Source organism: Herpailurus yagouaroundi, unplaced genomic scaffold, assembly GCF_014898765.1.
Source record: "Herpailurus yagouaroundi ecotype Mexico unplaced genomic scaffold, PumYag 181, whole genome shotgun sequence".
NCBI classification, from domain to species: domain Eukaryota; kingdom Metazoa; phylum Chordata; class Mammalia; order Carnivora; family Felidae; genus Herpailurus; species Herpailurus yagouaroundi.
The window spans coordinates 11,506,031-11,530,070 of record NW_024412412.1 but is presented as its reverse complement, the minus strand read 5'-3'; the positions used below and the strand labels follow the sequence as shown (position 1 = coordinate 11,530,070).

Sequence of the window (24,040 nt, the reverse complement as noted above, 5' to 3'; positions counted from 1 at the left end):
AGGATTTTAAATAAGTATATATATATACTTATTTACACTGGCAGAGTTATTCTAAAGAAATTTAAAATCAGAAAATATTCATGACCTTTCATGTTGGTTTCTTACAAACCTGGGGCTGTTTTTATTCACCCTGTTCTCTCTACTATTAGACTCCCTCCACTCAAATCCTGAAATGTTCTCCAAGAATTAACTGAAGACTCGCATGCTCTATGGAGCCTTCTGTGATCTATCTCAGTTGAATGAAGACTTCCTCTTAGTTTGAATCTTTCAGCAAATGCATACCATAGCTTTTACCAAGATCATTAATACTGGAGTATATTTCTTTCAGATGGGTTTTTTTTCCAAAAATATAATATCAATAAAATAGCTATGTATTATTGATGCACAGTATTTCAGCTATAAATGTCAAATCTCCAAAATTAGGTTGATAGGTGGAATAGTTTTTCTTCTTTACTAATCATTAAATGAGGTTGTATCTATTTTTTCTGTCTGGAAGAGCTGCTCTCCTTCTTGACCCAGAATATTCTTATTCACGTTTATGGGCCAAAGCAAATGTAGCCTCTTTTTGAAACCTCCCCTAATTTGCACCTGCATAGCCTCCCCTCTGAGCAACCCCAGCCTTCTGCTTCAGCACCATGCATCTTGACCCGTAATGATTCGTTTTCTGGCCTACCCATCAGTACCCATTGAGTTAGTTCCTCCAGAAGATGATTATTTATTTATCTCTGAATCCTCAGTAGCTAGCGTAGTGATTACTCCATAATAGAAGCAAACATTTATTAAAAGTATTATTAGTTGAATGCCAGTCATAACATAAACTCCCGTGTAATGTTCCATCCATTTAATTGTTGGTTTTAAGAACCACAATAAATCAAAAGGATTACTTATCACTTTGGCCCACTTCAGAAAAAAACAGTATTCAGTTTGGCTAATTTCAAAGCACTTATGTTACCCAAACTAGAGTTGAAGAAAGGACAAGGGAGGAACTTAAGAGGTAAGTTTCAGAAATATAATTAAATAGAAGTTACTGTGAAGCAGTCCATCGTTAGTGACAATTTCTGAAATATTTCTACTTTAAAATGTCCTAAAGAAGATTATGAAAAATTTCACCCTTTCTATCTTTGATCTGAGAGAATGAACTACTTCCCCTGTTTGGCATATAATGAATAATTAACAACTAAAAAAATATATACAATGGCAAGAATGAAGTTAATATAGAATTTATCCCCAAGACACAAAGAACATGAAAGGGTGGACTGTAAAAATAATCACCTGTATTGTATCTTTGAGAATGAATGTTATAAGATAGTAATGTTTACTGACATGATGCAATGATAAATTTTAACAATTTGGGAAATTTCCAACTTTTCACGGGTTTACTGGAACATAAAAAGTCCTTAAATCTAATAGTACGATAGGAAATGGACTATTCTAGTTGGCTTAGGTTATGGTGATATTTTCAAACACGATTCAAGAATTTCTGCAACCCCTTGTCTGAGATAAATTTTAAAATTATGACTTCCAAACTGCATTCCCCAGACCAGTTAAAACATCACCTACAAACTTGTTACAAATGCAAATTTGCAGGCCTTTCCTAGACCTGAGAAATCAGAAACTTGGCATGAGGTCAACAGATGAGTGTTAACAAGGACTCCAGATGATTCTGATATATGTTAAAGTCTGAGAACCACTGCATTAGTTTCACAGAAATCTGAAAATTTGTCCACAAATACTCTAGCTAGAAATTCTCAAAATAAGAAACTCATGCTCTGGTCAAAATGTTTAATCATAGGACAGTCCTCTTATCTCTTTCTCTTTTCTCTCACCCAGCTCTTTACTGCTTTGTCAAGTTTGTGTATGAGGTCTCTAAAAGCAAGGACCATTTGCTTTAGAGTGGGCATCTGAGTCACAGGACTATCATTTCACTTAGAAATAACCCGATGACAGTTATTTTGACTTGTGGATCCCATGTCTACATTTTGAATGGTTCCTCAACAGGTGACCCTTGTTTTGTTTTGTTTTGTTTTGTTTTTTCTAATTTCAAGCTGAGACTGCTTGCCTAATTCTTTGCCCAGCTCTGGGATCTGAGAATGAGGAAAACCCTAAGCAGTCCCGTAATACTAGCTTCAACTTAAAAACATCAGGTTAAATGAAACAATTCAGGAGAAACATAATCCATTCATCTCAACCTGCTACTTATCTCTCAAGCTTCTTTTACAAGTATTTATTTATTGACATGTAAATAACTTTGTCCAGAAACTCTTTGGTATTTACCATATTCCTGAAAAATAAATTTTAATGATTAAAAACTTGTTTTAAAACAAACCATGATACTGTTTCCGATTCTGTGTCTCCCTCTCTCTCTGCCCCTCGCCCGTTCATGCTCTGTCTCTCTCTGTCCCAAAAATAAATAAACGTTGAAAAAAAAAAGAAGAAAAAAAAAAAAGGGGGGCGCCTGGGTGGCGCAGTCGGTTAAGCGTCCGACTTCAACCAGGTCACAATCTCACGGTCCGTGAGTTCGAGCCCCGCGTCGGGCTCTGGGCTGATGGCTCAGAGCCTGGAGCCTGTTTCCGATTCTGTGTCTCCCTCTCTCTCTGCCCCTCGCCCGTTCATGCTCTCTCTCTGTCCCAAAAATACATAAACGTTGAAAAAAAAAATTTAAAACAAACCATGACTTCTCATCTCTTCATTTTACAGAAAATGAAACCAAAGTTCAATATATATGTTAAATAGTTATATATGTCTTGTATATATAACTATATACAGATGCATATATGTATGTGTATACACACATTTTTCAGCAAACTTGGTTTCTGCTTTCAAGTAGATTACAAGAAAATAAACTACTAACTTTGGCTTCATTTTCTACAAAATTAAAAGTTAGAAGGTGAGTATCATTTATTGTTTTGCTTCTTCTTCATCTCAAAATTTAAAGAATTCTATGTATTCTATAATATATACACATGTGTATGCATGGGTGTATAAAGATTAGGGTAGCAGCTGGAAAATGAACACATCCATAAGATATAGTAATTGTACACTCTTTTGAAAGTTGTTTATAGGGTACTATTTTTAATCTTACAAATATCTCTTCTTATAAAAATGTAATGATGGGGCGCCTGGGTGGCGCAGTCGGTTAAGCGTCCGACTTCAGCCAGGTCACGATCTCGCGGTCTGTGAGTTCGAGCCCCGCGTCAGGCTCTGGGCTGATGGCTCGGAGCCTGGAGCCTGTTTCCGATTCTGTGTCTCCCTCTCTCTCTGCCCCTCCACCGTTCATGCTCTGTCTCTCTCTGTCCCAAAAATAAATAAACGTTGAAAAAAAAATTAAAAAAAAATAAATAAATAAAAATAAAAATAAAAATGTAATGATGGAAACATGCTATTCCATCGTCTCTTGAAAATCATACACTGATAACATTTTGACTTTGTAATTTTTGCTCATAAATAAAATATGAATTATAAAGAGTTTTAAGTCCCAGAGGTCATAAATTTAGTGCAGAGAAAAAAGTGAATCAAGTATAAAATGACCAGGCAATTTTGATAGTGTTATTACTATCTTTGACTTATTTTGAATACCATTAATACTTTTGTTCTATTCACTGAGAGCCTTTAGCCAAAGCTTTCTTCCAACTGTTTTGTTTGGTTTATGACCCCTAATAAGTCCTATATTTTCTGAGTTTTTCCCCCTTTTGCTCTCCCTGAGATGTTTATAGCACTTTGTCCACTTTCAATTACAAAGTTCTGCTTCTGTTGAGATATCTATCAATTTTACTGATTCATAATCGAAATGACTTCATAAAGATAGAATTGGTCAGAGGAAAAGAGCTCTGAGAACCTGTTAGTGGAGCCTCATTCTATAGTTAAGAAACTAAGACCAGGGTAAGAGTTAGAATGCAATTGTTTTTCTGTACACAATTTGTTCTTATAATTGAAACACATGAAGTCACATAAAGAATGGAATTTTATTTATGGGGAGGCAGTTTTTAGTATACTGGTTAAAAACCTAGACCTTAGTTTCAGGTAATCTTGGTTAGACTACGGGCTATTCAACTTATGTGTAATTTTTAGAAGTCGTGTAATTTCACTAAACCTCAGTTAAATATTCTGTTATAAACAAGAATAATAAGGGCTCTTACCTCAACAGCTTCAATGAGGATTGAATGAAGCGACTTTTAAAACATTTAGTACAGTGTTAGTGCCTCACACTAACAAGCATTCAACTAATGTGATCTAATGTCAAGTACCTCCCGGATCTTGTGTTTCCCTGGAGAGACTACAGATGATGTTGGTGACCTCACACTATAACTGGTCAATCGTGTACAGATAGTTCCATTACTCTAGTCATAGGAGATCATGATAATGGAAGGCAAAATGAAGTTTAAAGTCTGTACATGTCAGGCTAACTTAAAAGAACAGGCAAGATGTGAAGGAGGGATGGCATTTAGTTTCTTTCTTGAATGCCAGTTCAAATCAGTTGGTGGTGGCTGGCTGAACAGGTTGAACAGATTCTCAGGCTGAATCTCGGAACGACAGGAAAGATGCTCAGATAATTAGGTCATGGTCATGAGAATGACAAGTCCCTGGTTCTATCTCAGGGATTCAGGGTCAACTAAAGACTAGCCACATGACCTACAACACAAAGAAATCTCAACATCCAACAGGAGAAACCTCAAAAGGTACCTGATTAGTGTGATTTTTGTCACTACTGTGCATACAAAAGTCTTCCCTGACTTTATCAATGTAATTCTCCAAGTTTGAAATTAGATTACACTAGAATCTAATTATTTACTATTCAAATCATTACTGACATTGTAAAAGCCCACTTCTCAATCTGATTTATCTAAAGAATGATTCATGTCATATTATTTCCTGTATCTCTTTTCACATAAAAATCACAGTTCCCTTGTCCCCAGAAGTGACCTTTCAATGTTTAGTTGCCTTAAGTGAGATACTCAAGTAGATTTCTACATGGGCCCAATTTGTGATGCAAGAGTTTTAACCAATTCTCCAATAAACTACTATGGAGTCTGGATTGTATGAAAATACTAGTGAAGAACAAATCATGTGAAAATGAAAAACCTATCAGATGGGCAACTAATACCTACGTAGAAGACAGAACATATAAAACGTACCTCAAATGAGAGTGTTTTTATTGTGCTTAATAAAAATAGATTGTTAAAAGTAGGTGATCCTGGAATGTAAAATAAGTATATTTAAAAATTTCCCTCAATTTTCAACATAACTTCACCCATCTTTAGTAAAATTAAAAAGGTAGATTTTTGGTGAGTGAATTTATCACAAAAGGTTTGAACAGAAATAAACCTACACTATGTCTTTTTTTTTTTTTTTTAATGTTTGTTGTTGAGAGACAGAGAGACAGAGCCTGAGCGGGGGAGGGGCAGAGAGAGAGGGAGACAAAGAATTTGAAGCAGGCCCCAACTCAGCTGTCAGCACAGAGCTGGACATGGGGCTCTCTACCCCACAAACTGTGAGATCACGACCTGAGTCAAGTCCAGAAGCTTAACTGACTGAGCCACTCAGGCACCCCAAACCTATGCTACATCTTAATTCCCTAATGACAGGAGAAAGTTTTAAAAACATATTTTTATAATCTAGAAAAATTCCTTTATAAATTTTTATGACGTTGTAGATACTGTTAAGAAATATGACTAACAATGAAAATCTCCTTGACAAAAATATTTCTAAAAGGTACATTTGAGAAGAATGTTTCTCACAATGGAATCCTGATGGTTTAAATAAATTAAATACCGTTGTCTTTAAAACCATTTTAAATTATTTTTAATGTTTGTTTTTGAGAGACAGGCATGAGCCTGGGAGGGGCAGAGAGAGAGAGGGAGACACAGAATCCGAAGCAGGCTCCAGGCTCTGAGCTGTCAGCACAGAGCCTCATGCGGGCCTCGAACTCAGAAACCGTGAGATCATGACCTGAGCCAAAGTTGGACGCTCAACTGACTGAGCCACCCAGAAACCCCATTAAAGATAAAGTTTCTCATTTTCATCAAATACTTTCAAGTGATTTATGTGTAATCCAACGACTCCAACAATTTCCTAAAAAGTTTATGCTCAGAGTGATCTGTGCACTCCCATCTTTTAGCTCAACTGGCTTCATCTCCGAGTGGCACTGTGAAACTCCTAACCATAGAGATACATTTAAGGTGCCAGGAGGAGGGCAAGTGGGTTTAATGTCTTTGCAACACTTTGGTATCCCTTTAGTGTCATTAGAAAATAATTACTTATGCTGGCCAAATAACATGACAGTCTTGAATCTTAGAGAAAAAGTTAATCTTCTATTTTTGCTTACAAAGCTTACAGTTCATAGTGCTTGACATGACTTTTTCTATGAAGAAGGTCCAGAGGTAATCTCCTCTAAAACCCAAATTCTAACAAAGCCCAAGTCTACACTCTGTTAATTACTCATTATCCATAGGTCCTGTTATGTGGATTTGGTTTCAAGGCATACTTAGTTTTTAGCCTCAAAGTTTTTAGGCTTTGTACAAAGAGAGGGAGATAGGACAAGAGAATGGTGGCAGAAATTCTAGCCCACCCAGACTGAGGAAGGCTGTGGACCATGCAAACAAGAGCCCAGAATCTATCTCAAGAACTGCACATCAACTTCCAGAATGCACAACGGGACATTGTGTCTTAACAATACACTCAGCACCAAGAATGGGTTCAATGAGGGTTTGTTGACTCAGTGGAGAGACCGATAAATGAATAAATGAATGTGAATGAGCAAACGAATGAATATGTTCAATTTGAGGGTGGGGAATTTGAGGAAGCAGTAGCTCCTAAGGCATCTCCCCCCCCCCCCGTCCCCCCGCAACCCCACCCACCATCGGCTACAGCCAAGGATGACATTCTCTCTCCATTACTGGCAGTAATAGAAAACTGGTCTCAGATCTTTAACCCCAACCATAAAATCCTCACTTCCTGACATACACAAAGAAATTATTCAAGTGACAGATGGTTCAGGACACAATGGGGCTGTGACTTATGTAGATAAAAATCTCTACTAGGCATCCTTTCCCAAGAGCACTCCTCTCTCCCTCTCTCTCTCTCTGTTTATAGATATAGATATAGATATATAGATAGCTAGATAGATAGATATCTATAGATAGATATCTATATATATAGATATAGATATATCTATATAGAGAGAGTACAGAAACGCAACATATATATATATAGAGAGAGAGAGAGAGAGAGAGAACTTCAATATATATTTCAATATGTATATTTTATATATATATATTGAATTCAATATGTATTAGTGTTATTATATAATAAGGAAATCTCATTTCCTTTATTTATAAATTATTGTGACATAGCTCACGTTTAGCCCCCAAATCCACAAATTTGATAAGCTCCAAATTCACCACTTGCCCTTGGATGATTATGTGGTTACTCCTTCCCAATCTGTTTTTATTCTCCCAGCTAGTTAGTCATGTGTAAAGATGCTTTCACTGCAACAATATTGACCACTCTCTCAAGGGTATAAAAAATAAACCCCACTGGTGAAGGGCAGCAATTGTGTCTCCTTAAATCACTGTGATGGGATCACTGCATTTGGCAACAATCACATAAATACTCAGTTGCTTTTATTGTTTGCTGGAGCAAAGTAATATCTTTAAATGAGCGCCTACTGTAGTTAAGGCATTAAATGATGGGCTATAAAACATCCATTGCCTGTCATTGATTCCTTCTATATTTTGTGTTTCCTAGGGTTACTTGCTTGATGCATGGGATGGTTTGATGGTTACTATTGATTCATTTGGTTCCAGCAGTAAAATCATGAGATTGATAGAGTAAAGGTCTGAAAATTACAGTTTCTTGAGTTTCATTTAAACTTCAAGCAGGGAGACATTTGAAGGAACATGGGAGCAAGAATACAGGCCATTTTCTTAGGAGGGGAGTGGGCTCTGAAAGGACCATCTCCAAAGTTGTGAAGCTTGAGGGGGGGCTCTCTACATCTTCATTTCACAGACCAGGATACCGGAGAAACCTGTTAAAGCGGTTACCTGACAGTTCTTCAACAGTATTCTAGGAGACTCTATTGAATGGTTTTCCTTTTTTCTTGGTCACAAGAACTAAAAATAAAGGCTGAAGACCAAAAGTGATGGAAAAGCAACCTGCTGTGGGTTTGATTTCAAAGAAGCAAAATGCAGCGGGACAGGATGGTGCTGATGTGGGCTGAGGTTTATGTCGTAAACCAACAGCTCCTTTCTGGGTGCTGGAGAGCGCTGTTCCCGTAGATGAAGCTGCCAGTTCCCCTGGGAATTATTCTCAAAAACCAGAGGATCCCCTAGGCCAGACAACATTTTACTCCTATTGATAATTCAAAGTTTGGGAAAGGTCATTGTCTATGATGTAGGAACAACTCCCAGGAATTTTCAACAATTTGATTCATTGTCCACTACAGCAATGGCCTACGATCGTCTTCCCTTTCCCTGACCCAAAAGGAAATGGGTGACTTCTGTACAGAAACACAATCAACAAAATGAAAAGACAACCTACTGAATAGGAGAAAGTAATTTCAAACCATGTATTTGATAAGGGGATAATATCCAAAATATGTAAGTAAGTCCTATAACTTAATAGCCAAACAAACAAACAATCCAATTAAATAGGCAGAGGACCTGAACAAACATTGTCCCAAAGATCTAGAGACAACTAGCAGATACATGAGCATCTCCAATCATTATGGAAATTCAAATCAAAACCACAATGAGATATCATCTCATGTCTGTTAGAATTGTTATCAAGACAAAACAATACAACAACAACAATAAATAGGCGATAACAAATGCCAGGAAAATTATAGAGAAAGAGGAACCCTTGTGCATGGCTGGCGGGATTATATATTGGTACACCCACTTATGGAAATCAGTATTCAGGTTCCTTGAAAGGTTAGAAAATAGAACTATGACACGGCAATTCCACTTCTGGAAATACATCCAGGAACATTTACAGGAAATATATCTGTGTCCTCATGTTCACAGCAGTATTACTGGAGATACTCAAGACATGGAAATGTTAAGCATCCACCAGTAGACGTATGGGATAGAGAAGATGTGGTATATAAACAAAGGAGTATTATCCACCTATAAAAAAAAAAAAGGAAGAAATCCTGCCATTTGAAATAACATGGTTGGACCTCACGGGCATGAGGCTAAGTGAAGTAAGTCAGAGAATGACCGATAGTGCATGATCTCACTTATGTAGATTATAAAAACAACAACAATAAAACAGCCCCCGAGAAAGATCAGATCTGTGGTTACTAGAGGTTCCCTATAGTGAACACCAGTGGAAAAAAAAACAAAAATAAAAGCATGAATCCTGTTTCCCAACACAGAATAGTCATCCCCTGTCAACTCTGTTTTCTACACCACGTGCTTCAGACCTACACCTGGGTTTCCCAGCTATAGGTTGCATTCTAGCATTATTAAAATGGCTTCTCTCATAGTACATAACTATTTTGACTTACTCTGGCTTCACGCTCCAGAGGAAATGGTCTAATTAGTTGCCAATTCCTGGATATCCCTATTCTGGTTTCTCCAACTTCTGAAGACAGTCCTAAGTCTTGTTTTACTTCGTTATTTTTAATTTCAGTTATAATTGACATACAAATTTGTAATAAATTTCAAGTGTGCACTGCGGTGATTTAATGTACGTATATTTTACGAAAGGATTCCCTCCCATCTGGTTAAATAACACAACCATCACCAAACATTCAACTCCTACTGTTAGCAAACTTCAATTACATTATACATTGTTATCTACTGGAATCCCATGTTTTACATTAGATCCTCAGACATTTTTTTTTTAATTATATTCCTTACCAAGCACCTAGAAAGAAATAATGCTCTGTTTAGTGTTGGAATGTTGTGTGTATAATGTAGACGTATAAAATCAGATATATGCCATTTAAGCACATGCTTTAACCGACTAGGATACCAACAAGAGTGATATATGTTACTTATACACACGACTTAGGACTCATCAACACCCTGGAAATTAGATGCCAAAAATACACTATCAATCATACAAAATACCAGGAAATACTATAACTTGCACTCAAGGGTAGACTATCAGATTCTTATAAGTACCTTTCATAAAAGAGAAATGATTGAAGAGGCAATGATCTAAGCTGCTGAAATGCAAAATCGAAACAGGAACAAGTTCCAATATTGTGCTATGGCCTTGCCTGGGTGGGTTAAACCCATATTACAGTAGGTTGCTTCATCTGAACCCCTATCTGAGGGTCTGGTCTTTATTAACCAGTGCTCAACACAGCCTGGCGCTACAACACAACTCCTACCTCATTCACCCCACTCCAGCCCGTCCTCCGAGCATTTTGTCCTCTCACGCATCACAAGGTTGAGTACAATACATTAAGATATTCTGAGAGACCACGTATGCATGCATCTTCTATTATGACCTGATGTTAAAACCATTCTGTTTTATTGTTATTGTTGCTAACCTCTTACTGTGACCCAACATACAAACTTCACCGTGTGTATGTATGCATGAATAGAGAAAACATGGTATAGGTAGGGTTCGGTACCATCTGCCATTTAAGGCATCCACAAAGGTCTTGGAAAACATGCCCAATGGTCAGGGCTGGCTCCATGTGTTGTTTGTATTCACAGACGGAAGCTGTTCTACAGGGCCCGCCAGCTCCTGCTGAAACAAAAATCTCACTGACCTTCACTCATTATTTGTTTGCCCCCAAGCCCCATCTTGCTAGAGGGCTTGCCTGAAACCACAAAACTGGCTGAAAGTCGAAGCAGTTTCTATGTCCTCACCTAGCAGATAGCGATATATAAAGAAAACAGTGTGTGCTTGTTAAGAATGCTACATAGAGAAGTAACCATATAGGTCTCTCAAGCAAGAAATGAACATGGGTGTTCTAATAGCATTTCCTTGCTTACTACAAACGGTCACGGACTATGGCACGGTGTCATTCAACAGTCATCAAAACGAGGTGCAAACTCAGAATTCTGGGTGTGCGAGATGATCTACGGAGCACAGTAAAAAAAAAAAAAAAAGAACTTCAATTAATATATTTTATTCTTCTCCTTTTTGCCTTTAGTTTTATGAATGTTTTATAAGGCACACAATATATTAGTATAAAATACATGTGAGGGATTTATAAATATTTATACTGGGTATGAATTTTTATTTTTACTAATAGAATTCCAGGGGAGCTTGGTAACCACTGTTGACACATATGCAGATAATATGGTTTATATACGCATGTTAACCAGCCTGTGGACAGGCTGAGAACTCTACCGTCAGTAATAGTAATTGGGGGAGCACTGTAAATGTATCATTAGAAGCATAACTAACTATGAACTCCTGTTATTAGCTGCTGTGAATATTAGGAACTCTGTTTGAAGGCGTAATATGAAGAAAATGCAAATTCTCACTAACAATCCCGGACTCTTGCTCTCCTTGTTATCCTGTCAGCTTCAGCTGCCATTATCCGACTGGTGGTTGGATCTATAACCTCTAGCTCCCCAGGCTAACTCATACATCACTTTCAAAAGGGCTAGCCAGAAAACTGTAGATTTCTTTCTAGTGAGCCACATAATGATTCTATCTCACATTTTTACATCACCTGGCAGTTTACACAGCATTTTCATATCCATTATCTCATATGATATATTGCTCACCAGTCCCTGGCTTCCTGGGATTTCTATTATCCAAACCTCTCAACGTGACTTTCAAGCACTGTACTTTCCACTGATACTGTTGGGTTTTCTTTTATGTTGCCTTTCTCTGTGGACTTTCCATTCCTGAAGGGTTAGGACTACCCTCTCTCATCTCAGAAACGCCTCTCTCCTGTACCTAGCCCTCTTCCCTGCACATAGAGGAAGCCAATTTGTTTGTTGATGATTGGCTTCACACTCTTCAATCAACCTTCCTTCCTGTCAGGCAAACTCTGGGCTTGCATGGCCTCCTCTCCTTCTTGCACAGAACCTTCTTACTGGAATCAAATGGCTCCTGCAATCTCATGGATATTTTCCCCCACAACTTCTTCCTCCTTGTCTGGCTACTTGTTTGTAGTTACCGTCTTCTACAAAGGACTTATTTTCTTACCACTATTTGCATTGACTGCACATAGTTAATTCATATCCACATATCTGGCTTTTCTGAGTAAGTTTATCTCCATGCCCGGGGTATAGGTAATTTATGAAATTATTACGGAACGTGTAGGCCCGTGGTTTATGTCGGTAGTGAATGCTACTTGGCAATAACTGCCCTTTATTGTATACCGGATAAGCAGCAGTAAATTGGTTGATACAGAGGTTAGGTATTGGGGGTTATACCGTAAGAAAGGCTATACCCAAATAAAAGTAAGGCCAAGGAGATGGAAGTACGTCATAGGGGACACTTGCAGTGTGTTTTCAAATTCACAGGAAGAAAAAGTACATTTAACTAATGCTGAGAAGTTTAGTATCAAAATGACGCATGAAGTTCCTACTTGTACACAACACTTACTAAAAATTACTAAAAATTCAGTCCCTTCGTTTTATAACCGCCTAACGCTTTAGTAAAAACTTTTAAGGAGAAATGAGTATTATGCGCAAACACAAAGGTTAAAAGTAGTAGCAAAGAAGGGCAGGGGATGAATACCGGACGTTTCTCAGGCTGTCCCTCGTCACTGACAAATGATCTGCAGATGTGAGCACTGTAGCCATGGCGATGCAGTCGCGAGTCGTTTTAAAAATCAAGAAATGAGAAAAAATACTATGGGGATTCTATTGCATTGAAACAGCCCCAGCATTTTGTTCAAGGAGATGTTACAGCTTTGAAAGTAATGCTATTGGTTCCCTTTAGCAAGATGTGACTTCGACATCCATAATTCAACTTACCTGTTCATTCAATTATGGTGGTTCTGCTGAGAGGTGTGGCAAACACATTCTCCACAGGAAAGCCTAATGACAACAAAGACAATGTTCTGAAAAAAAAAAATTGCTTGCCAGCTTTCAACACTCCGTCTCAAAGACTGACTTCAGGGATGCAAGTTATATTCATTTTAACTACTTCCTTCTGTTTCATAGAAGCCACTTAGCTAAAATTTAAGAGACCGAAGTAATGGGCACACCCTCCTTTATATTTTAACTATTTAACTTAAGGTGGTTAACCAGAATTTATACCTATTTAACATTTCATGATTGAATAGAAATGCCTATTATAGTTTCCAAGCACAGGTCAGCCTTTGACAAATGAGTTCCTCAAAGTGTCACACAGACACTTTCACAAATGTGATAAGAAAAAAAAATCCTAACTGCACAGGAATTTAAATGCTCTGGTATATAATATTTATGCCTTTAGGGTACAGAAAAATTGGCCAAAAGCCAGTACCTAAATAAATATTCATTGTTTCTACCCTACAGGCACTTCCATCATATTTTACTAATAAGGATGTTGTTTAGAGGCAGAATTATAAAGGTCAGAGCCTAATGAAATAGCACTTTTAACTTTGGATGCTCCTGAAGAAGCAAGCGAGAAATTAAGAATGTGCATTCTGTTGCCTTAATGAAATGAAAGAGCCCCCAATGTGCAAAACAAACAAATATATGTTAATTACACTATGGTTGAATCCTCAGAATGTTGATACTCTAGATTTTCTAGGGCTACATGTAATTATAAAGGCCAACATCCTTTTGAAAGTGTATTTACTTCTATGTAAATCATCTGTTTAAAATGCTATTACAATATTCATAAAAGCTTTCTTGAAATTTTCGGTTTAAAAAATATTTCAAACTGTCACTCTTTCAAAGCTTCTGATCTAAATTGCATACCAACTTTACTTTTGTTCTAGCCCTTTTTTGAGCAAAATTGTTTTGATTCAGTGTTGCTATCATTTAGTAGTGACATGTCTGTGGTCCCGGCTTCCATGGGTATTTATATCATGACAGGAACTGTAACCGGGAGTTCTCAGAAATGAAACATATTGAGCCTAGACGGTATCATACCATCCTGCCTTGCTTTTTCCAAAACCAGCAAATCGGTGACCCTCTGCAGAGGACACTGGAATTATTTTGTGAGAGGAACATGCTTTTTTGACATTATAGTCAAATTTTCTCTTACTCCCCCCGCCCCCAAAGACAATATTCTGGACGGACTCAGACTGGACCATGGATCTGAACATGTCTGACACTTCCTACATCCCCTGATAGAGGTGAGGCCTGAAAAAATATGAGGAAGTTTCTCAAAGTTCTCCCCCCAGACAAAAAGAGTAAGACAAAAAGGTCAAGATCATGGTATGTGTTGTGTATCATATAAATGAAGTTGTCTTGATTTATACCTACAAATAATAGTGTGTTGAAGGAAGATAAATTATACTCAAAAAGTTACTTGTATTAATGATTTTACAGAAATCGACAGGCATTTATAGATTTGCAAAATGTATTTTCCCTGTTTGCACATTTTATACTTAGTATAACATGGGTGATGTGGTAAATCAGGTGTGGAGTTTAATAGTTCACAGTTCTTAAATCACTCACTTGCATATCGAGATCCATATTCCATTATCATGAAGCTAATTTAGAGTTTCTGTCTTCTTACTTCCCTGCAAAGTATTTTCCCCCACATGGAATCCAAGGTTTTATTCTAGACATTATAACCGGGCATATGAACAAGACAATGCAATTTAACAATTCATAGTTTTAAGAAATATAAAATCAAAATTAAGACATTTATTCAGCACAACATGGATTGCTATAATAGGGGTAAAACCATTTCCAGATGCTACATGAAATCAAACCTCACTGCCTCCCAAATTTTAATCTAATGGGAGGAACATGGGAAGTATTTTGAAATACCAGGAAACACTATCAATGAAAACTACTAATCTGTAGATTATGTAAAAAGGGGTTCAGAGATAGAAAATATAATTAGAGAGTACAGACCAAAAGATGCATACCAGACAGGCTGAGCAAGACATGATTTAGTATCAATGACTAAAAAACCCTTCTTTTTTTTTTTTTTTTAATTTTTTTTTAACATTTATTTTTGAGAGACAGAGAGAGACAGAGCATGAGTGGGGAAGGGGCAGAGAGAAAGGGAGACACAGAATCTGAAACAGGCTCCAGGCTCTGAGCTGTCAGCACAGAGCCCGACGCGGGGCTCGAATTCATGGACCGTGAGATCATGACCTGAGCCGAAGTCGGACACTCAACCGACTGAGACACCCAGGCGCCCCTAAAAAACCCTTCTTGAAACAGAGGGTCAGGCTATGGATTAGGGAGTCAAAATTTGGAAAGACAGGCTAGGGACAGACACTGAATGCCATGTTAAGACCTTTGGACATGAAAAGAATGGAAAATTATCAAGCCAGTGAAAAAATGTTGTTTTTTTTTTTTTAATTTTTTTTAATTTTTTTTTTCAACGTTTATTTTTTATTTTTGGGACAGAGAGAGACAGAGCATGAACGGGGGAGGGGCAGAGAGAGAGGGAGACACAGAATCGGAAACAGGCTCCAGGCTTTGAGCCATCAGCCCAGAGCCCGACGCGGGGCTCGAACTCACAGACCGCAAGATCGTGACCTGGCTGAAGTCGGACGCTTAACCGACTGCGCCACCCAGGCGCCCCCAGTGAAAAAATGTTTTAGCGAGAGGATGTTTTTAGTAGTGCCAGGAAAGATCCTGTAACATAAGACTGACTGGTAGACAGGAGGCAAAATTATTATAGCTATTGCACTACTGAGTTTAAATACCAAGTCAAGAATCACGTGCAACATTTTAAACAGGGAATAACATTACAAACCATTGCAATCTTACAAGTGTTTCCCTGTAATGGACCCACAGGCCAAGAAGGACCTAGAAATATTCAAGTAGATCTTTCAGCCATGAATTCAAGAGCTCTTCAGACTTTGATAAGCTTGGGTATCAGTGTGCTTAGGGATTTAATCACCTTTCCAACCCTTTCATGATTCACAATGAAGTGGCCTAATTGTTCATGGGGTTTCTTTCCATCTCTGCAAAGTAACTTCTGGATTTCTAGGCACTAATCAAGATTTATGGTGCATTGAGAAATTTTGGGTATACCCTAACAAATGCCCTTATTTTCTGCAGAAATTCCTGAGCTACTTTAGGAGAGGAGACTACAATTTAACCTCCACATTTAATGGCTAGCTGAATACATGGGAGAACCAGTACAGGGAAAGGGCCTGGTTGAGACATAAGTATCATTCTGATTCTGGGTGGTAGTGTTTCACAAAATTTGTCAAGAATGTACCATATATCACATATTGTACCATGTATCGTATTCTCTTACAAATGACTCATTTTGATGTAAGTTATTTTAATTATGTATAACAAGAAACTTAGCCCTTACAGGACTTTTAAAAAATCACAAAATACATCAATAAAAATGTAAAGCTTACATTTATCAAAACACCAGGCTTAATACGTTATCACTGATGATGTTGTTTAGATAAAACTAAGTTGTCACCAGCAGTATAACTATATGATTGAATTTTTCAGCGAGGATTTTCATAAATTTCACACGGCTGTGATACTGTCACAGAATAACTTAATGCAGCCAACAACTTTGTATATTCTAAGGATAGTGACACTTCCATGAGCTCAACTTTTGGGGCTTCACGTGGCTTTAAGTTACCATCAACACATTATTTAACGGATCTCTCTTTTTGCTCTCTCCTTCCCCTCCCCCCATGTGATATCTTATCAACTACAGAAGTACAACTTGAAATTGCATGACACACAATATTATGAGATGGTTAATTAGGATCTCATTAATAGATTAACCTTTTAAGATTATAGGATGAAAACTCCTTTCTCCATAAAAATCTAATGGAAACCTGATGTACCTTTGAAAAAAATGGTCTGAGGTCTACTTTCTGGAGAAACCAAGACTGAAAAACACACATAAAATACTCAAAGTCATGGGGACCCTACGTGGCTCAGTCAGTTGAGCATCCGACTGACTCTTGGTTTCGGCTCAGGTCATGATCTCGCAATTTTGTGAGTTCAAGACCCACCTCCATCAGGCTCTGTGCTCAGAGCAGGGAGTTCTGCTTGAGATTCTGTCTCCCTCTGTCTCTGCCCCTCCCCCAAAACATGTCTGTTTTCTCTCAAAATAAATAAATCAGCTTAAAAAAAGTACTGAACCTCCACAATGAGGGCAGGTATTTAATTTGGTTTTGTTTTCCAGGAGCAATCATTATTTTATTTCGGTTAACCAGAGCTAAATAAGATAGGAAAATATCTTCAAGAAAATTATGTTTATGAAAATTGTACAATTTCCTTTTAAGAGTTTCTGCCTCCAAATACACGTTTCCCTCCATGAGAATAGTATTTATAGTTTTTATAACACACTCCAGATTTTCATTCTGTAAATCCATACTTTCTGGGCTTTTAGCCAAGATGTAGAAACATGCTGATAATTCTGGTGACAATTTTTGTATCACCTAGGTCATTACGATAGTTACAAATTGAGTATTTGGGTTGTATGAAATTTATCATTCCATTTAACAAAAAGAAAAACAGAAGCCTGATTTTTTTTTTCTTTATATTTTCATTTCAACAGCTTCAGTTCCTTAGGAACATGAAGACTGGCCATTATGTGATTAAAGCAATGGCCCCAGTGGTCAATCTTAAATTATTATGGGAGGGTGACAAACAAAGATTGTAGGGAATCATTTGGCTTTTTTCTTTTTAATGTTTATTTTTGAGAGAGAGAGACAGAGACAGAGGGAGGGAGGGAGAATCTGAAGCAGGCTCCAAGCTGTCAGAACAGAGCCCCGTGAGGTGCTCAAACCCAGTGAACTGTGAGATCATGACCCGAGCCAAAGTTGGATGCTCAACAGACTGAGCAACCCAGGCACCCCATCATTCAACTTTCAAATGAACAGAAAATTCCTAACGGACACTGTTTATTGATGTAACAAGCAAGCATTTGAATATGTTCATACTTTTGTCCCCAAGTATTCTTGAATAAATTGGATTTCTCAGTTCCTCTCCATTCCTTTCCTTCATGTCCTGACAAAGGAAGAGCTGGTGTAAGGCAGGAGTGAGGGGTGACAGACATACATTGGCAGTTTCCAGCAGATTGCCCTTCACAGAATGGAACAGCCCTCTGTGGGCAGGAGCTTCTATGGCTCCATCTGCCCTGATTTCAAGGCATAATGGAGCTTCTGTGGGTACTTAGGCAAAATGGGGTGATAACCTTATGAATAAACAGAAATTAGTATGTATCCTGAGGAAATCCTAGAGCCTGGAGATCCAGTGTCTCACATTTTCAAGCAGTAGGACATACAAGTGACTGCTGACCTGCTTGAGGTAATTTGGCGATAGGACAGCTGAAGCGTGGCCACGAGACTGGATTATGAATCTGCTGCACAAATAAGAAAATGCCATTTGGAAACTACTATCGGTTCACTTAGAGGAACATATCCTAAGGAAATGATAGAGGATGTTCAGGTTTACAAAGATGTTCCTTATGGCATGGCCATCACTCATGAAGAATAGAAAGCAAGGTAAATACTCAATTGTGGTATGCGTGTATCAGGAAACCACTATCAGAATATGGTAACATGACACCTATCGACATACAAGAACTTTCAACACATACTGTAGACAAAAAATAAATAAATAAAAATAAAAATAAAAATAAAACACCCCGAAACCAAAACAACCTGCAGGCAATAAAACCATTTATGAGCTACAGTATGAGTCAACGTCCCAACTAGGAACGGAGGGCACACTCAAATTTGCGTAACTCTCAGATGGTTCAAGAAAGGAACCCTTTGCCGCGATGTAGGCGGAGCACTCACAAAACCCATGGGTTCCAGTGGGGATGTCTCCCCCACCCTAGTATGGAGGAGACCAGTGAAAGAGCCATTCCTAGAAGCTAGCGGAGGGGGCTTGGAAGCATGCATTGTCAGGAACTAAGGGCTGCGGTCAAGGTTGCTTGAGGCAACCACAAAAGGAGGGGGCCAGGGAAGTAAAAACCCGATCTCACCGTCCGCTCCCCTTCTCTTCTTCTTCCAGCCTTTCTCTCACCCTGAACCAAAAGACGCCAGAAAGCAAAGGAGGCCCTTGTGCCTCTGGGGACACAGACAGCAGGATGGCAAAGCATATGGCTTAAAAAGGGGCTTAGGGCTCTACTGTCACAGGTGCAATTTTTTATGTATAAATACACGCCTAAGGAAGCCTAGCAGAACACACTAGAATGTCAGTGGTAGTTATGTCAAGGGGTGGTGCAACCAAATTATGGTAATTTTTTTCTTCTTCACATCCACAGTAACTCAGTAGATACGATCAGTATTGCTCCCACAATGCAAATCTTACTGTGTTAAGAAAACTATCCCCAGGTCCACTTTATTCTATAATTCAATTTTTAACATGGATACTTATTCTCAATATGAAGGTTTTATACTGGTTCTGTTTGTTTAAATGACGAAAATTAATCCCTGGGAATTCTGAAGACACAAAGGTGGCTTATGAGCTCCCCTGAATCATTCTCCGGAGTTGAGGGAGGAAAGCTTATATTTACTTCAAGGTGAATGTATAAAGGCAATGACAGTATGTAGGAAAAGGAATAAATATGGAATTGTATTCTACATAGAAAGAAACGCATTGGAAAGAAAAACATCTTTTTTGTGTGTGTGTGCTTTAAATATTTACCTGGAACACTGATGTAACTTAGGCCTCATAAATATGCTAATGACCAAAGTGCCAGTGAAAACTCGTCAAAAGTTGGAAGGTACAAAGAAGCACAGAGTTGATTCAGAAATGAAAGGAAAGTACTATGGCTCGGGAGGACTTCATACAACGTTTTTTTCAGACACTTTCACGATTATTGAAACCGACTCGAAGTAATGATCAAGAAATAAAAGGGAGATGTACCTTTAAATACGGAGAGGAAACCTACAGTATATGATGTGGGGTTTAAAGAATGTGTGCAATAGGGCACTCTAGATGTCAAGAGAAAAATCTGTATTTTTCAGTCTTCTGGGAAAAATTGCATGATGACAGAAATTTATTCAGAAAGGTTAATTTTATCTATTTATTAAGATATTTTCACGTTTTTTTTTAATATTTTTTTACTCTTGAGAGACAGACAGACAGAACATAAGTGGGGGGAGGGACAGAGACACACACACACACACACAATCCAAAGCAGGCTCCACACTCTGAGCTGTCAGCACAGAGCCTGATGAGAGGCTCGAACGCACGAACAGCAAGATCATGACCTGAGCCGAAGTCGGTCGTTTAACTGACTGAGCCACCCGGGCACCCCAGAAAGGTTGATTTGTGATTTGAGTGCTTCCTATACAGTTAAAATCCTCGTAAGAGACACTCCCATCCAACTTTTAACCTATAATCCCAGATAAACTCACTGCATAGACGTCTAACTTGAGAATGATCCTAGTCTCAAGATTGTTTAAACTCTACACATTTGTCAAAATAGACATCTGCCATTAAAAACAACAGAAACAAACTTTTTTTTTTTTTTAAGGGCAAAACATCCTTTTGAGTGACTGGGGAAAAACTGTTTTATGATAGACATGATTAGTAGGCCTTGATCAAGAAGGGTAAAGCAAGTCATTGGACCTTCACATTCATGTGCAAGCCAGGATGGAAAAGCAGCAAGGTATTTTCTCGAAGCACATGGACCTCATACTCTCTTTTGATTGAGTGAAAAATAAAACCAACGTATAACTTTGAGATAAAATCAACAAATACCAAATATTCTGAATGCTGTATTATTAAAGCACTTGGAACGACCTTTAAAGGTCAATTAAAATTTTCTCAAGGGAATCCATGGCCTTTGTTTTTCCTTACCTGATTAGTTAGCCCGGCCCAGCGAAATTAAGCATGCAGTGCCTTTCACTATATTGTCAAGAAATTTAGTGATGTCATAAATACATTCCATTATTCAAGCAAATGGTATTTAAAAATGGGTATCTCATTTATCACCGGTAAATTCTTTTCTTTCTCACTTTTTGCTATAAAAACACTGAAAACATTCCAGCTCCCTGTCAACACTGAGTTTATCCTGGCAAGTAGCCTGGTGAGAGCCTGGCTTTCTGAAGAGCTGAGTCACATTACCATGTGCGGTATGTTTGGTTTGTTTCTCCTCTCTTATTTTCCTATGTAGGGATAAATCCATAGGAGGAAAATAGCATATAAAGTCCTTTCACGTGATTAAGTATCTGCATGTGTGGACTGGACTGGGCATCAGAAGTCCCGTTGTGAACCCATCTTGGCTTTTCCGACTTTTGCCAAATCACTTCTTGATCAGTCCTGATCAGAAATACAAAACGTACCAAGTCCTCCCGACCATAACAGAATCATTTGGCCAAGGCGTGTGAAAATTTGTGACGAGTGAAACATGATTACAAATGTTAATTATTCTCAAAGTTTTGAAAGAAACAGATAAAATATAATGGGTTAGAAACCAGCACAGAGAAGATTTAGAACGGATAGAGGAAAATCGGTTGAGATATTTCGGAAGAGGCCTGGATATCAATCATATCTGCTTAAAGGTGTTTGTTGTTGTTTTACAGGCAGGGAGAAAGATGAAGGAGAGTAAAAGAATATGAATGAGAAGTCCTGTATACATGTGTAAGTTTTATACTAAGTGTGGAGAGAAAGCAACCCCACTTTTTTTTTCTTTTATTTTATAGGGCTGCCTGGGCAAGACTATTGGCCTCGAATTATTCCTCATGCCACAGAGATCATCATATCCCCTTACATGTACGTTAAAGCCATTACAGAAATTCTTTAAAATGTAAGTATTACCCAGGAAGGCTATTGAACCATTTTCAGCTATTTCACTATCCAATTACCCCAACAGTGTTTTAAGAGAAAGCACTGCAACAAAGCGATTTTTCCTAAATAAAGAATAAAAGAATAGGGCTCCAGTTCCAAGCTTCAGTAGATAAACAAGAGGAAGTGCCTGGAGAGCAAACAGTCTAAGTAGGGACACTGAAGGAAAGACAAGAAGGGAGTATTTAAGATGTATTAGGAGCCGCTGAAATCAGAGTTGTGTTACCTGCACCCACAGGGAAATCCCCCGGGTGGGTGCATGGATACCACAGAGCGACCATCTCTACCCAGAGCTAAACAAGATACTATGCCTTCATTTCCATTTCCAACATGTCAATATCTTACCAGGTAAGTGCACCCAAGGGAAAGTTTACAGTCACGAAAGAAAAAAGGACCAAGCACACCATAACATCATCGTTGTATCAGAGAGAACAATAAGGAGTTTGTCTGAGGCTGTGTGTACCTAGTAAGAGATTTACTCTTAGAAGAAAGCCGATAACTAAACACTTTCAGAATCTTTACATCAGTCTTGCAACATGGGTATTTTTATTTTTTAAGTTTATTTATTTTGAGAAAGGAAGAGAGAGCGAGCGAGTGAGCGTGTGCAATCAGGAGAAGGACAGAGAGAGAGACAGTGGGGGAGAGAGAGAGAGAGAGAGACAGTGGGAGAGTGGGGGGGGGGAGAAGGAGTGGGAGGGGGGGGAGGGAGGGGGGGGAGAGAGAGAGAGAGAGAGAGAGAGAGGGAGAGAGACAGAGAGAGAGGGAGAGAGAGACAGAGAGAGAGGGAGAGAGAGACAGAGAGAGAGAATGAATACCAATGTCATGCTGTTGGTGCAGTTAGACACAGGCCTTGATCTCAAGAACTATGAGATCATGACCTGAGCAGACATCAAGAGTCAGAAGCTTAACCAACTGAACCACCCAGGTGTCCCTAACATAGGTATTTTTATATACAGTTTGAAACATGATGAAAATGTCCCAGAGAGGTTAAGGAGCTTGCCTAAGAGATCACATAGCTAGTGAGAGCTGAAGCGAGGTTTATAAAAGTGAATTTTAATTGATCCCAAATCTGTGTTCTTTTCACCAGAACCTTTGTATGGAGAGAAGGGAAAAGCTGGGAAATATCTGAATATTTTGCACAGAAGTGATCCAGAGTAGTAATGTAGTCTGAACACGGACTGTGACGGCTGTATAACTTATGATATACATGTGAAGATTAAACTTACACACAGAACTTTGTTGTAATTTTATGATAGCTAATGTCCCCAGTGGCATGGAAGAATTGCAGATTACTGAAAATACTTGATCACTTCTTTAACACTTTTATGCGCTCCTGCCATAATATTCCAAAGCTTTTAAAAGTAATAGTATTTTTTGTCTCTTCAAAATGCATGCCTTTGTTAACTCAATAAAATGACAGGATGGTTAGCATGTTGTATACCAGACTGATTTTATCATCTGATCGTAGAAATTGAGGCCAGGTAAAGAAACAACTATTAGGCAAAGAAAACAGCTATCATTTGTGAATTTACTCATCTTAACAACAGAATTACACACAGAGCCACTCTGTTACTATAATCCACGGCAGAGTTCAAATGCCTCGAGGGCAATGTGTTTCTCTCGAAAGCAAGTACGCAGGTATGAAAAGAAAAAAGTGATGGTTATACACGAACAAATATCACTAAGTGAGACCTAGAGCCAAGACGAGTAATCGAGATCGATGATGGCTATGGGACCTGTTGGAGGGCATCTTCTGAAGAACTAGACCATGACTTTTTACACCAATGCAGACCCGATGCCAGGTACACAGTAAATAATAAATCCATTATGTTTCAAGTGCCTGACTGAATACTTGGAGAAAGGCGAGTTAAGAAACAAACCTGTTCAATAGTCATTTCCTACTACGTAATACAGATACACTATACTTAAGTATTTAGTTTATTACTAAATGGGTTCTTCAAAATCTAAATGTGAGGTTGAGTCAGCAGTAACATTTAACTCCTGGTAAAACCTAATAAATCACTAGACTTTGAAATGTGTATGTATTCAAGTAAAGACTACATATCATATCATTGGCAAAGATGTTTTTACAGCAAAAAGTTTTTTATCCTACCTTGCAACATTTTGTCAGTTAAACATTTTTAAACTTCAAAATGACGAAACTATTCTCGGATTTAAACCAACCAAGTAACAAAGACTGATAACCAAAA

At 38.2% G+C, this 24,040-nt stretch overlaps 1 long non-coding RNA gene across 1 annotated transcript in view; it reads right to left on the bottom strand.

Moving 5' to 3' along the window:
- Positions 1 to 10,753: 10,753 nt before the first annotated feature.
- LOC121039937 (uncharacterized) overlaps positions 10,754 to 24,040 on the bottom strand; it is a 389,599-nt gene continuing 376,312 nt past the window's right edge. The window contains exons 3-4 of the long non-coding RNA XR_005795047.1: positions 12,900 to 12,962; positions 10,754 to 11,039 (exon numbers count right to left, since the gene is read on the bottom strand). This is a non-coding gene — a long non-coding RNA (uncharacterized LOC121039937). The remainder of the gene's footprint in view (positions 11,040 to 12,899; positions 12,963 to 24,040) is intronic.